Source organism: Geotrypetes seraphini, chromosome 6 (assembly GCF_902459505.1).
Source record: "Geotrypetes seraphini chromosome 6, aGeoSer1.1, whole genome shotgun sequence".
Lineage (NCBI taxonomy): Eukaryota > Metazoa > Chordata > Amphibia > Gymnophiona > Dermophiidae > Geotrypetes > Geotrypetes seraphini.
In genome coordinates this window covers 244,260,941-244,276,485 of record NC_047089.1, presented here as the reverse complement: position 1 = coordinate 244,276,485, position 15,545 = coordinate 244,260,941, and the positions used below count along the sequence as shown (strand labels likewise).

At 45.5% G+C, this 15,545-nt stretch overlaps 1 protein-coding gene across 2 annotated transcripts in view; it reads left to right on the top strand.

Annotated features, from left to right (window-relative positions):
• The first annotated feature begins 1,074 nt into the window (after positions 1-1,074).
• The window catches only part of TXLNG (taxilin gamma), a 136,510-nt gene continuing 122,039 nt past the window's right edge, over positions 1,075-15,545 (top strand). Inside the window, exon 1 of one of the 2 annotated variants that reach the window (XM_033949412.1) lies at positions 1,075-1,167. The gene's annotated coding sequence lies outside the window, so the exon portion shown is untranslated. Of the gene's footprint in view, positions 1,168-2,912; positions 3,118-15,545 lie in introns of those variants that run through there. The other variant, XM_033949411.1, reaches the window with a different exon arrangement.

Sequence of the window (15,545 nt, the reverse complement as noted above, 5' to 3'; positions counted from 1 at the left end):
GGTTTACGAGCATGCTTCTGGAACGAATTATGCTCGTAAACCAAGGTTCCACTGTATTGTAAGGGGCTCATGACCTGTTTGCAGACATGGGAAACTATCTTAATCTCCCATCCTTTCTTTAAAATAGTGTCAAGTTCATCAGATGACACTCTCACATATGTAAACTCGAAATCATTATGCATGTCTTGTGTTCTCACTTTCCGATGGATTAGGTCCCTTCCTCCTTGTTGAAGAATTTCGCAGTGCCCTGATGGAAGCGGATGGTTTGTAGTAAAAATAAGCATTGTTTCCTCAATCTGGCGACCCTCCAGAACTCTTGACTGAGAATTCATCTTGATATCATGTACTGTAAGAAAACTGATCCTTCCCTCTTGACAAACCTGTGCAAACAAAGTTTGGAGTAAGAAAGTCAAACAATATTAAAATAAAATGAAATTCAGTTGCTTTTTAGGAGTAAGGATTAAAAACAGGTACCTAGAAAGGCAACCAAGATACTTAAAAGAACCTTGGGGAATTCTTAGACTGGTCCAAAACAAAAAAAAAGTGTCTCGCTATCTGCAAAGAGATAGAGTACCAGTAACTTTATGAACAGAATGAGGTAAATCAGACAAGAGAGATTTAAACCTTATCATTAAAAAAGATACTTTAGTCAACTAAACAAAGAATTATTAGGTTCTGTATTCACCCAAGGGAAAAAACTTCTGAGGCCGAGATGCACTATACTCAAAATGTGTCTTAACAATTGTCACTAAACCATTTAGCAGTAGATGTAATTTACCAACCGATGTTTACAATGGCTCAAGAGAAGGTCCCGGTGACCTGGGGGAGTCAGGTTAGAAATCCATTAAGTGGAATGTCCACTCCCTCCTGCCAGCAGGCTTGCCTCTTCAAAATGCACTGGGTGAGGCCTAAGACTCTGATTGGTTGATACTTTAAGCTCCTCTTATGTGAGGGGCCTTCAGTATCTAAACCAATCAGTCTAAGACCCCCTTCCTGGTGCATCCCAGGATGCATCGGAAGGGAGCCTAAGGCCCCTCCTCTGGGAGAAGCCTTATGTATGTAGGCCAGAGTCTTAGGATGCACCAGGAAGGTGAAGGCCTGCCATTTTGAAGATGTGGGTCTGCCGCAGCAGGGAGTGGGCATCTCTTGCTGGATTTGTGCAACAAGGTATGAGGGGGATGCTTGAGCTGGGAGGGTTCTGACCTGACTCCCTCCAGCCCACCAGGATCCTCTCCTGAGGACTTGGAGTGGTGAAAAGGGTCAGAAAGGGGGGGGGGGACTTGGTATCAGGGGAGTGTGAAGGGGGGTCCAGGTTTAAGGCAGTCAGGGGTGTGGGGGTGGCCAGGGCAGGAGGGAGTGGGCATCTCTCCTGAAGATTTTTTAAGTTGTTGGGGGGGAGGGGGGAAGTGAGCATCTCTCTACCAATTTTGTTTCTTTAAGTTTGGGGGGGAAGCTGGCAAACCCTTCTTTTTTTAATGGGCACAGTTGTCATGCATGTGTAATTCAAGACACAACATCTGTGACCATTAAAAAGCAAACCTACATTTCCCTCCCGTCACGAACAGCTCAGTGCTGCTTTGGAGCTTCCCCTGCTCAGTTTTTGGGATTTGCCTACCTTCTCTGCACATGTGTGAAAGTCGCTTTTCCAACAACTGATGAGGTGAGATTATGGCCCACCTCCGCAAAACTAATTTGCATGCAGTCGGTTGAACATTGATTGCCATTTTAAACTTGGGCAATTTGTCAGCCCCATAGCGACCCATTAGATTTTAGTGCATCAGGGCCCAAGTTCAGTAGTTTAAGGTTCAAAGGTGTTTTATTACATAATAAGTGCACAATTTAGGGAGTGTTTTCTAGTTCACTTTGGCACATCAGCTACTAGTCAGTGGCCACTTGTTTTGCATCCATGGATCTCCTCTCTATCCAGAAGGGAAGCAAAGCCTTTACAGATCCAAATACTTTGGCAAAGCATATTAGGCCAACTGCAATGTAGTCAAGGGTAGGTCTGGGTGAGCCCAAGCTTAAGCTCAGGCACACCCATCAGCACTGTTTCGGTATCTGGCAGGGATCCCATCCCCCATGCCCTACCAGCTGAAGATCTTCCAAAAGGCACCAGAAACACCTGTGTCAAGTTTAAAAACTGGTAGCTGCTTCCTGAGCTGGTGCCAGTGTCAGCAGCTTTGGAAGGAGCTGACAAAATACAGGTGTTTTTGGCACCATCAGGGAGATCTTCAGCTGGCGGGGTTTGGGGGCTCCCCACCAAGGTGCTTATAATTTCTTTTAAAGCTTGAGTCGGATGGGAGAGCAGATGTAGTACACACCAGTTTTTCCCTTAGGCCCACCCAAAATCCACTCTGCTAAAGAGCAAGAACATACATAGGAAGATAATTTTACAAGAGTGGTAATTAAAAAAAAAATTTAACTCAGCCGACAACAATCCCTAGCATCACACAAATCTACACCTAATTCAAGAAAGGGGCAACTAGTCTTTTAATTTTCTAAAATAAACATTGCAAGGGTAAAAACCGCTTAAAAGCACAGAAGCTCTTCTCTGCATTTCCACGTCTCCAGAGCAGCTAAAGGGGACCCGCAGCGCACGTGCGTGAAGCTTTGAGCGCAGCTCGGGCGCCCCGGCAGACCGACTTCGCCGGCTCGCGCCGCCCCCCACCGCACATGCGCAAGGCCCATCGCAAACTGCGGCCCTGGAGCCCGCGCGACGGGGTGGTTTTTTTTCTTCTTCTTTTCCTACTGACTGGTCCTGCGCGGTTTGTCCAGAGCAGCTCGCGGGCTGCGTTCACGGGCGGAGAAAGGGCAAAGCTCAAAACCCCGCCCTCCTCCTCCACCACCACCACCACCACCACCCACGGTTCGGCGTCTCTCCCCCCGCCCCCACCCCCACCCCCACCCCCCTTCAAGCGCCGGCAGAGATTCCGCGGCACCCCGGAGCTTCCCCTCTCTGACGCAACTTCGGTCTCTCGCTCTCTCTGCGATGTCCCGCCCCCTTCTGACGCAACTTCCTGTTTCCGGCGGGACGGTACGCGGCAGAGGGAAAGCTCCGGGGCCGCTGCGAGCGACTTGGGTGGACTCTTGGCGGTAACCTCAGAGACGCGCCTGAAGGTAGGACCGGGGGGGGGAGGAGGGCAGAGGACGGGGGAGAAGCCGGACCGCGGCTGGGGGAGGGGCTACGCTGGAGAATTGGGGGATGCCAGATCTTGAGGAAAAGCAAGTGGGGGGGGGCAGGTGGGCCGCGGGGGAGGGCCGAGAATGGGGGCGAGGGGGTGGGTGGGGGAGGGGCTGATGTCAGACTGCGGGCGGGAAGGAGGTTGGGGGGGGGGGTGGCATGCTCGGAAGGGCGGGTAAAGACGCCGGACCTCTGGGGGAGGAGAGAGAGGGGGGATGCATGCTGGGCTGCAATGCCAGACCTCGGCAGAGGTCGCCAATGCCAGTCTTCAGAATGAGGGTCTGATGCTGTCCTTGGAAGAGGTGCTAGACCTGGGCAAGAAGGGAGTCTTTTCAGTGCGAGCGGAGGGGGAGGCGTGCTGGGCTGGGGTGTTAGGGAAGAGATCCTGGACTGTTGGGGGAGGGGGGCGATTCAGAATGAGGGACTGATGCCGGAGAGCATGAGTGGAGAGCTGCCAACTTTCTTTGAACACCCATGCACTGGTTACCAAAGTGTTTCTTTACTGCAGGATCCCATTAACTACTGGGTTTCCCTCGAAATAAGACACTCGTATTCATTGGGTCCAAAAAAGCATTAGGGCTTATTTTGGGGAGATATCTTATTTTCTTTCATGTACAACAGGGATCTCAAAGTCCCTCCTTGAGGGCCGCACAGTCGGGTTTTCAGGATTTCCCCAATGAATATGCATTGAAAGCAGTGCATGCACATAGATCTCATGCGTATTCATTGGGGAAATCCTGAAAACCCGACTGGATTGCACCCTCAAGGATGGACTTTGACACCTCTGCTCTAAGGGGTCCTTTAACTAAGGTGTTCTAATTGATTTAGTGCAGGGATCTCAAAGTCCCTCCTTGAGGGCTGCAATCCAGTCGGGTTTTCAGGATTTCCCCCAATGAATATGCATTGAAAGCAGTGCATGCACATAGATCTCATGCATTTTCATTGGGGAAAAACTGAAAACCCGACTTGATTGCGGCCCTAAAGGAGGGACTTTGAAACCCCTGATGTACAACAATCATCTCTTGCTTCCATTCTTCCTCTTTCCTTTCTCCCCCCTCCCCCCATGTGCAGGATCTTTCCTCCCCTTTCGCCAATCCCATTGTGCAGCAGAACCCCACCGACCCTCCCACCGTGAGACTTGACATACTGTACCTCCGAGGCCTCCAGAAACAGCAGCGGTGGCAGCACTCTGAACGTGCCGCTTCGCAGCAGAGGATAGGCTATGAAGCAGCCTGTTCAGAGTGCTGCTGCTGCTGCTTTAGGAGGCCTCGGACCGGAGGTGTGTCAGGTCACACCAGGGTGAGGTTCACTGAATTGATGTGTTCAATTTTTCAGCGAATCAAGCAGCACTAGTGTCAGGGATGGAGTTGGGGGGGGGAGGGTTTTCGGGGGTCAATCTTAACTAGGGCTTCTTTTTGGGGAAGGGCTTATATTAGGAGCATCTTTAAAAAATCATGCTAGGACTTATTTTTGGGGAAACACGGTAGTTTTGCTTCCATGCCTGTAATGTCTACCTGAAGGCTTTGTGACATAAAACCCAGTGAATCTGTTGCCCAAATATTTGCTCTCCCCCTCCTCATTTGATGATAATATTTCCACTAGTAATTTGTTACGTATAAAGTCAGTTGATTTATGAGGGCTTGAAACATGTTCGTACTAACCTAACTACCTCAATCCTTGCAGTATTACTTGTTTGCACTTCTGTTTTCTACACTTTTGTCCCTTTTAACTCTTATGTTATCTGAGCTCTTGAGAGTCATTGGTTGTGTGTGTCTTGCTGTTTGTATCCCCCACCAGGAATTCATTCCATATATGCCTCATCACCCTTTCCAGGGAATGCTGGCAAGGAGCACACACACACACACTAACCTTTATGAAGAGATTCACCCAAGTTGATATTCAATAGGCTTGTCGTGACTTAGAGATAACTTACGTTACTATATTTCCTCATATATAAGCCACAGCTTATATATGGGTTTTGCAAGCCTGCCCAGTGGGTGCGGCTTGCATAACTGGGGCGGCCTATACTGTTTTTGTAAAATCATACTTTTCCCCCTTACCTCACTCGTTGGACAGCTGCCTCCTCAAATTGCGCGGCCAGCACTGCAGGGCAGGAGCGATCTTTTCAATTTCCAGCCCAGCCCTACACTGCTTCCTGCATGGCTTTGCTGTCAGTTCTCGTGGGACTGGTGGGACTCGAGGTCCCGCGAGAATTGATGGCAAAGCCATGCAGGAAGCAGCGTGGGGCCGGGCTGGAGATCGAAAAGATTGCTCCTGTCCTGCACCGCTGGCCGCGAGATTCAAGGAGGCAGCCGTCCAGCAAGGGAGGTAAGGGAGGAGGGAGTGGGGATGATTTTTATAAACAGTATAGGCCATCCCAGTTACCTGTACTAGTAGATAAGCCGCGGCTAATAAAATAGGGCGGCTTAGCTACCAGTTTTAAAACTTGCATAGGCATTTTCTGCGGCCTATACATGGAGTGGCTTATACAAAGAGGCAGCCTACTTGTGGGGAAATACAGTATATTAAAGAGTATTAAAATAATAAAATGACCAAAAGACAACATGTTGTACAATCAGAACAGTGAGGTAAACTTGGAAGAAGACAGATAACAATACTGTGGCACAGGGAATAGAGCTACAGCCTCAGCACCCTGAGGTTGTGGGTTCAAATCCCTCACTGCTCCTTGTGACCCTGGGCAAGTCACTTAATCCCCTCATTGCCCCAGGTACACTAGATAGTTTGAGCCCACCAGGACAGATAGGAAAATTTGATAAAGTACCTGAATATAAACCACTTAAGATATGTGGTATATAAATAATTAAACAAATAAATAAAAATCAATTCACATTAAAATGGGAACACTAGGAAGAAGTGATGTCCTCACCCTATATAGACAAGATAGCTCCTCACATTTGTAAACCTTAATAAGTTATACAGTAGACCAGGGCTGCCCAAGTCCGGTCCTCGAGATCTATTGGCAGGCTAGGTTTTGAGGATATCCACAATGAATATGCATGAGAGAGATTTGCCTGCACTGCCTTCTTGGTATGCAAATTCCTCTCATGCATATTCATTGTGGATATCCTGAAAACCTAACCTGCCAGTAGATCTCGAGGTCCGGATTTGGGCAGCCCTGCAGTAGACTCTCAGTTAACCAGCACCCATTGGGCTTGATAGTTGCTGGATAAATGTATTTTCTGGTTACTTGAGAGTTACTATTAAGAATAGGCCTAACTAATACTATACCCCATGCTATGTCACACCATAAACTGTTCCAGACAAACTACCAGACATGTGGTAGGCAAAGCGTGAGTGTACTCAGGTATTTTATTTTTATTTAAAGTATTAAATTTTTTTGGGTTTTTTTTTTTGCTGGTTGCTTGAGTTCCGGTTAACAAAGTGTACCGTGTATCTCTTTATCAGGCTATATTTGTGTGCAGTTCTTGATCCTTCTTATTTGTAGTCAATGTGGCCCTTATTCTTTAAGCAGCACCTAACAATCAGACATGGGCAACTTCGGCCCGCAAGGGCCGGAATCCAATTGGGTTTTCAGGATTTCCCCAATGAATATGCATGAGAACTATTTGCATGCACTGCTTGCAATGCATATTCATTGGGGAAATAAGAACATAAGAATTTTCCGCTGCTAGGTCAGACCAGTGGTCCATTGAGCCCAACAGTCCGTTCCTGCAGCAGCTGCCAGGTCAAAGACCAGTGCCCTGAGACCAGCCCTACCTTTGTACGTTCCAGTTCAACAGGAACCCGTCCAACTTTGTCTTAAATCCCTGGAGGGTGTTTTCCCCTGTAACAGCCTCCGGAAGAGCGTTCCTGTTTTCCACAACTCTCTGGATGAAGAAGAACTTGCTTCCGTTTGTACGGAATCTATCCCCTTTTAACTTTAGAGAGTGCCCTCTCGCTCTCTCTACCTTGGAGAGGGTGAACAACCTGTCCTTATCTACTAAGTCTATCCCCTTCAGTACCTTGAATGTTTCGATCAAGTCCCCTCTCAGTCTCCTCTTTTCAAGGGAGAAGAGGCCCAGTTTCTCTAATCTCTCACTGAAAACCTGATTGGATTCCGGCCCTCGAGAACCGGAGTTGCCCATGTCTGAGTCCTAACTCAGTCACTTGCTAGGCACCATTTATAGAATCGTGCCTAGTGAAGGTAAAACCTGAAGCACACTGCCATTTAGGGTAGGGGTTTCATGTCCAAAATGAGGGGGGGTCTTTTACTAAGGCACGCTAGCCGATTTAGCGCGCGCTAAATGCTAACGTGCATAGAATGTAATGGATGCGTTAGCATTTAGCATGCCTTAGTAAAAGACCCCCTGAGTACGCTAAGTTATGCACTGACCAGTTCCTAAGTGAATCCACACCAAACTCCACCATATATCTGCCCTTAATTATGCCTACTTGCTGGTAGGCACCTCAGTGTAGGCGCCTACCGGCTAATTAAGTTTTTTTTCCATTCTTTAATCGCCTTTCAATGACACTTTCACTTATCGGTGCTGATTAAGCCAATTTTTTTTTTTTTTAAGTTAGGCACCTAGACCGGTTAGTCAAGTCAATCTAGGCATTAGAGAATGGCAGTGTAACAAAATTCATCACCGTTCCCATCCCTACAGATAACCAGGGGAAACAATCACATGTCATTCTTTAGTGTCTGTCTCGACCTTAGTCCTTCTACAACAGCATTTTTCAATGCAAGGCTTGAGGGTCAGTGGTTGGGCCCATTCATACTCTGATTCTTATGTGAGCCAAGTATAGAATAATGAAACCATTGTGATATCACTGATGAGGTTGGCTCTTAGGCATTGGAGGAATAAAGCATTATGACATCACAATTTCTGCTCTGGATACCAGAGACTGTCATTCTTTAGTGTCTGTCTCAACCTCAGTCCTTCTACACCAGCATTCTCCAATGCAAGGCTTGAGGGCAGTAGCTGAGCCCATTCATACTCTGATTCTTATGTGAGTCAAGTATAGGACAGCCAAGCCATTGTGACATCACTGATGAGGTTGGCTCTTAGGCATTGGAGGAATGAGGCATTATCACAATTTCTGCTCTGGATACCATAAGAATTGCCATCTCCGGATCAGACCCTGGGTCTATCAAGTCCGGTGATCCACACATGCGGAGGCCCCGCCAAGTGCACCCTGGCATAGTTTTAGTCCCCATATCACTGTATGCTTCTTAAGGGAGATGTGCATCTAATTTACCCTTACCTGTACCACTCTATGCCCTCTTAAGGAGATGTGCATCTAGTTTACCCTTAAATCCTAGAAGGTGGACTTTCTCTGATCTACTCGTAATTCCCTTCTTTACCAGAGACTGTCATTCTATAGTGTCTATCTCAACCTCAGTCCTTCTACATCAGCATTCTTCAATGCAAAGCTTGAGGGTCAGTGGCTGTGCCATTCATACTCTGATTCTTCCCTCTCTTCTTAAAGAATGACATGGAGATGGTTTCCCGCGGTTATCCGCATGGAAGGGAACAGTGATGAATTTTGTCACCGTGTCATTCTCTACTAGGTACCTAACTGTAGGAGTCTTTTATAGAATTGGCCTGTATGCAACCCTTGCTAAAGCCATGTAGGGCACTGCCGAGTCCGTTAAGGTAACTGCTTGGTAGGCCTTGAAGGGGGCAGGCTTCCAAGACCAACACATCCAGTAATAACACTGCTGCAACAATGGCATCCCGTGGCCTAAATTAGATTCTTAAAATGTGCCTTGAGGATCCCCAGTTGGAAACTGAAGAGATGTGATCTGAGAATTGTCACAAAAATTGAAATGATGCATGGCGATTTTAAAGCCAGGAGCGCATCCTCTCCTAATGTATCATGTATGTTCATGCATAAATGTCTCCTCCTTTTTTTTTTTTTTTTAGTTTAGATAAGTTTTTATTCTTCTTTTAATTTTTATTACATATTATTGTAAAAAGCATTTAGATATCTGTATGATAAACGGTATATCAAAAATAAAGAAACTTGAAACTACTTGGAAGCACGTACAGATGAGCATGTTAATAGGGGCATGTGCACAGTCTGATTCTTTGGCATAGAAACATAAGGAAGACTAGGAAAATTGGGTTGGGAACTCCCTGAAAATGTAAGGTTTTTCACCAAGAGTCAAGATCAGGAGGAGGTGCCGACTATTGTGCAGCACCTTTGCCAACAGTTGCTTAACTTGGAAGCAGGAGGCGCACCAGTGAAATTGGTACACACATTGGGTGAGAATCCACTGAGTAATAAGACATGACTTATAGAGGGAAGCTTTTGCTACAGGCTAGAAGGGAGATAACAGCTGACCTACCAGGATCACCCTGTCCAGGCATTTTCAAGATGTCTTGGCACTGACGTGCTTATTAAAGAGAGAGTAAAACACTGCTGGGCCTTTCTGTACTTTGTGACTGCAGGCATTCCTAGAGAGTTAAAACTGCTGAGGAAGCACATTTGGGGACACCTAAAAAAACTAAGAAAATTGAGATTAGTTCAAAACACGGCCGTCCGCTTAATATCCAGACTAAAGAAAAGTGATCACATTAGTCCCTTCTACAGAATACTGTGCTGGTTACCAATTGAGGAAAGAATTCTATTCAAATTCTCCTGCTTTTGCTACAAACTAATCTGGGGAATGGCCCCCAACTACCTTCTACCCCACTTCGAATTCTACTCCTCCACTAGGTCTACCAGAAACCGCAACCTTTTTGCATACCCAAAAATCGCAGGCTGCAGATATCGAACCTTCCTGGACAGAACCTTCAAGTTCCAAGCTGCCAGACAGCAATCTTGGCTAGGTTATTTCATGGATGTAGCTAGGCTGACCTACAGCGTCTTCCGGAAAGAATTAAAGACCACTTTGTTTAAGAAATTCATGTCCTAGCCAGACTTTCTCTCCGCGAACAAAACTACCACATCTTACCCCAAATTTCTTCTTTATGTTAGGTATCCTATATCTTTGTTTGTTTAAAAAAATTTCCTCTCCACAATTGTTATCCAGCTACTCGCTGGTGTCCGACCATTTTCAATGTAATATGTATAATAATTAATTCTTATACTGCAACCTAGGTTTAGTTTTTCTTCTAACCACCTTGCACCTGTAATCACTGACCGCTCAGTGACCTCTTATCTATTTATTTACTGTAATTCGCTGATTGTACAGCTATTCTTCATTGTGAACCGCCTAGAAGTTGCAAGATTATGGCGGTATAGAAAAATAAAGTTATTATTATTATTATTAAAGGATTTTTGGTACTGCCATCTAAAATTAAACATTGAAAATTGAACTAAATCTTCTTTCCTCTTCTTCCGTTCTCTGTTTCAGTGGATAACAGTCTCAACTCGCAACTTCAGGGTCATCTTTGACTCCTCTCTTTCTTTCTTGTCGTATATCAAACAAGACTGCCAAAACCTGTTGGTTTTCTCAACAATGTCGCTAAAATCTGACCTTTCCTCTCTAAGCCACTAGAAGCGTCAGGATATCCCCACAGAAGCAATCAAATAAACAAAACAAAGTGGGAAGGTCAAGATGTTCCAATAGGGGGCTTTATTGTCAGTAACATAAAAACGTTCAGCGACTCACTGCTGCATGCGTTTCGGCACTCAAGGTACTTTCCTCAGGAGTCTTGAAATTTGTTGTTTAAGAACCAAACGGTTGTGTTTTAAAGATAAAGAAGATTAAGATTGGCTCTCAATAAACCAGTGTAATGAAATTCTCTGGCTCACTGTTGCAGAAGGCTTCACCGAGTTTGATCCTTGGCAGAAACATCTCAACTGTCCCACTTTCTTTTCTTTCCTTTCTGAGCATTCCAAGACCCTCATCCATTCTCATCACCTAGAGCAGGGGTAGGCAATTCCGGTCCTCGAGAGCCGGAGCCAGGTCAGGTTTTCAGGCTATCCACAATAAATATGCATGAGATAGATTTGCATCTCAAGGAGACAGTGTATGCAAATCCATCTTGTACATATTCATTGTGGAGATCCAGAAAACTTGACCTGGCTCCGGCTCTCGAGGACCAGAATTGCCTACCCCTGACCTAGACTACTGCAACTTGCAGCTCACAGGTCTTCCACTAAGCCATCTATCTCCCTTTCAATCTGTTTAGAATTCTGCCTCATGCCTTATATTCTGCCAGTGTCGTTATGCCCACGTTACCCCTCTTCTCAAGTCAGTTCACTGGCTCCCTGTCTGTTTCTGCATACAGTTTAAACATATCTTACTGACCTAGAAGTGTATCTCTTGTCTCTTATATGTACCTTTCTCCTCTACTATTAACCGACTGTCCCTTCTGCTTTGCTGCACCGTATGCCTGGAACAAACTGGCAATATTCAAATTCATTCAAAAAGCCCTCTTTTTTGAAGCTACTTGTAAAGCACGCATATCTGTGTATCATTCCTTCTATAGTCCCCTACCCTATCTGCTTCATCATTCCCCTTGTAATTCCCTACCCGAGTAGCGTGTATATAGCTTCAACCTTTTGTTCCGTTTGTCATAATTAGATTGTAAGCTCTTTCACGTAGGGACTACCTCTTGTGTGCTCAAAGTACAGCCTCGCATCTGGTAGTTCTATATAAATAATAAATAGTAGTAGTAGTAAGGGGCTGCAATTGCACTAACCACAAAGAAGCTAACAGTGGCGGTGGGTCCTGGGCTTTAGATGATGTTTGAAAATTAAAGGGGAATAGGGCTCCTTCCTTCTTCCTCACAAATTGGCAACAGGTTTAGACAATTCTGTAGGGACCTCTATGCATGTGGCACTCAAATAAAACCATCTGTATTGACACATCTGGACTCAGTTGTGGTACCGCCAACGTAATCCCACTCCACAAAAATGGCTGCAGGACAGAGACAGCAAACTACAGACCAGTGAGTCTCATGTCTATAGTGTGTAAACTCATGGAAACACTGATCAAACAAAATATTGACACAATCCTAGACGAAGAAAAACTGCGTGATCCACACCAACACGGGGTAGATCCTGCCAATCTAATCTGATTAGCTTTTTTGACTGGGTTACTAGACAACTGGACGCCGGAGAGTCACTGGATGTGGTATATTTGGACTTCAGTAAAGCATTTGATAGCGTCCCTCATCGAAGATTACTGAACAAGCTGAAATCGATAGGATTAGGAGACACTCTAACTACATGGGTTGGGGATTGGCTGAGCGGTAGACTTCAGAAGGCGGTGGTGAACGGTACCCCATCCAAAGCATCGGACGTGATCAGTGGAGTGCCACAGGGATCGGTCCTGGGCCCGATTCTATTCAACTTATTCATAAGAGATATGACGCAAGGACTTAGAGGAAGGGTATCACTGTTCGCCGACGCCGCCAAACTTTGCAACATAGTAGGCAGATGCTTATTACCTGATAATATGACACACGACCTACTGCTACTGGAACAATGGTCAAATACTTGGCAGCTAGGCTTCAATGCTAAAAAATGCAAGATAATGCACCTGGGCAAGAGAAACCCGCGTAGAACTTATGTACTAAATGGTGAGACCTTGGTTAGGACCACGGCGGAACGCGATCTAGGGGTGATCATTAGCGAGGACATGAAGGTTGCCAATCAAGTGGAGAAGGCTTCCTCCAGGGCAAGACAAATGATGGGGTGTATCCGCAGAAGTTTCGTCGGCAGGAGACCTGAAGTTATGATGCTGTTGTACAGAGCCATGGTGAGGCCTCACTTGGAGTACTGTGTTCAGTTTTGGAGACCACACTACCGAAAGGACGTGCTGAGGATCGAGTCGGTTCAGCGAATGGCCTCCAGGATGGTCATGGGGCTCAAGGATCTCACGTATGAAGAAAGACTAAAGAAATTGCGGCTGTACTCACTTGAGGAAAGAAGAGAACGGGGAGATATGATTGAAACGTATAAGTACATCACAGGACACATCGAGTCAGAAGATGATATCTTCTGGCTCATGGGACCCTCAACCACCAGAGGGCATCTGCTGAAAATCAGGGGAGGGAAGTTTCATGGCGACTCTAGGAAGTACTTCTTCACCGAAAGAACATCATTGAAACAGACTCCCATTCCAGGTGATAACGGCCAGCAGCGTGACGGATTTTAAGAAAAAATGGGATACTCACGTGGGATCTTTAAGGGAGTAAATTCAGGGGGGGGGATACTTGGAATGGGCAGACTTGGTGGGCTATAGCCCTTTTCTGCCGCTTTTTTTCTATGTTTCTACTTGAGTTAACTGAGGTTCTTTGGCTATAACAGCTTTGCCATTTGGTACGACTGCGTAGCTTCCCTGAGGAATTCTATAAGACCTTTGGTGATGAATTGGCACATTAATTAATTGACAGTCGAGTCACATTATTATGATCATCGCCTTCCTCTGATGATAGGGATCCACATCCAGTGAACGAATGGGTATATAAGGTGGGATGTCAAGGGGGGGAAAAACCCATGATTTATAAAACATTGAAAAAGGCATGATCACTAGGCCAAGGATGGCAGCATTTCGGAAACAGTGGAGTTTGTGAACTGTTCATGGGCTGCTGTGGTTAAAGTCTACCAAGAATGGACAAATGGAACCTTTTTGATGACCCAACGTGGTAACTGGGGAGGGGGGCAGCACAGGCCATTGATGCAAGAGGTGAGCGTCTGCTGTGTAGATTGGTGTGGGCCAATCGGCACACGACCGTGGAGCAACTCACCATCCAAACGAACCAGATGTGTTTCCAAAATGACTATGCGGTGATCCCTGTTGTGAATGGGGCTCCATAGGAGGGACCTTAAGCATCCTGGGCCAATCGGAGCCTTACGCCCCTCCCTGGCACATCCCAGGATGCAATGGAAAGGGGAAGGCCAGCCATTTTGAAGAGGTAGGCCAGAGGGAGTAGGCATCCCTCTGGCTGGCCTTCGTAAACAAGGTAAGGGGGTGGGGATTGTAGGGGACATAACAGTAGCGGCAGGAGGGAAAGAGCGTCCCTCCCGCTGCCCGGGGGGGGTTGCTCAGCGGCAGGAGGGAGTGAGCATCCCTCCTGGGAGGGAGAGTTGCTTGATGGCTCCAGGCACTGACCAGAAAGTAAGGCTAGGACAGCTCAGACATGGTAGAAAGTTTTGCTCGCAAATGTAGGACAGCAAGGTTAGGGAATCACCCAGAGTGCTCGTTTAAATATTAATGACCTCGTCGTATTAACATTTGCATGGCAAAGCCGGAGACTGCTAGAAAGCTCGAAAAAGACCACAGTAAGCTGTTTTGATAATCCACTGCTAAAGTTTTGAGAATCTTCCCCTTAGATTTACAAAGTTCCATAGTCTTAAGTGCTTTGAAAATACAAGACATGGCAAAATCCGAGGGACTTAATATTAACCCTGTTGGCGACTCTCCAGTCCTCTTTATTTTTATTTTTAATTGGAAGATCATCTTTATTGAAATTACAGAACTTGCAGCAGTAGTATTAAATACTCAGTTGGATACCGCAGTCAAAGCCATCAACTGCCATTTTTGTGTGAAAATCAATTCCCCTGCAAACCATCCCAACCCACTATCCCACTACTACTACTACTGATCATTTCTGTAGCACTACTGAACACTGTACACATTATATACAGGCACTTTCTCTGTTCCTAGTGAGCTCATAATCTAAGTCTTGGGGAGGTTTGTACCTAGGGCAATAGAGGGTTAAGTGACTTCTCCAGGGTCACAAGGAGTTTCATTGGGAATCCCAACCTTCCTACTTCTGTACACAACTTCAGCATTGTCCCACTTGAAGAGAATTTAGAAGCTTGCTACGCAGTTCTTTTATCAGAGAACTCAAAAATAAGTCCTAGAATTTAAACAATTTATTAATTACCTTCTCTCTAGCTTGAGACAATGAAGAGTTATTTTTATTCTTAGCAGCTCATGCATTTGGTTTCATCACAGTGACACTTCTGGTTGATCTGGATATATTCAATGAAGCAGAATATACTTCTTACCTATCAAACAAGCCATGCAGAGAAACATTTTGATGATTATCCAAAAGACACACCTCCATAGTTCTGGGCTGTGCCTATTAAATGTTCTAAATAGGTCTATAGCTCCTTCCAAAAATGTCTAATCTGGTCACACTCCCAAACGCAATGTACAGTATATAAGTATCACTAATGGTACATTTTTTTCCCCCAAAGTATTGAAATTTTTTTTTTTTTTTTTAAATCATGTTTATTGAGGTTAACCAGCCGCTTTTGATTGCATCTGTTTTCATTGAAATTTTTCTATGATAGTTTAAATATCTACATAATGTAAATGCACATGAGTTGAGTCTCTAATTTGAAAGGAAACTCTGCAATGAGAGGGCATAGGATGAAGTTAAGAGGTGATGGGCGCCGAAGTAATTTAAGGAAATACTTTTATACAGAAAGA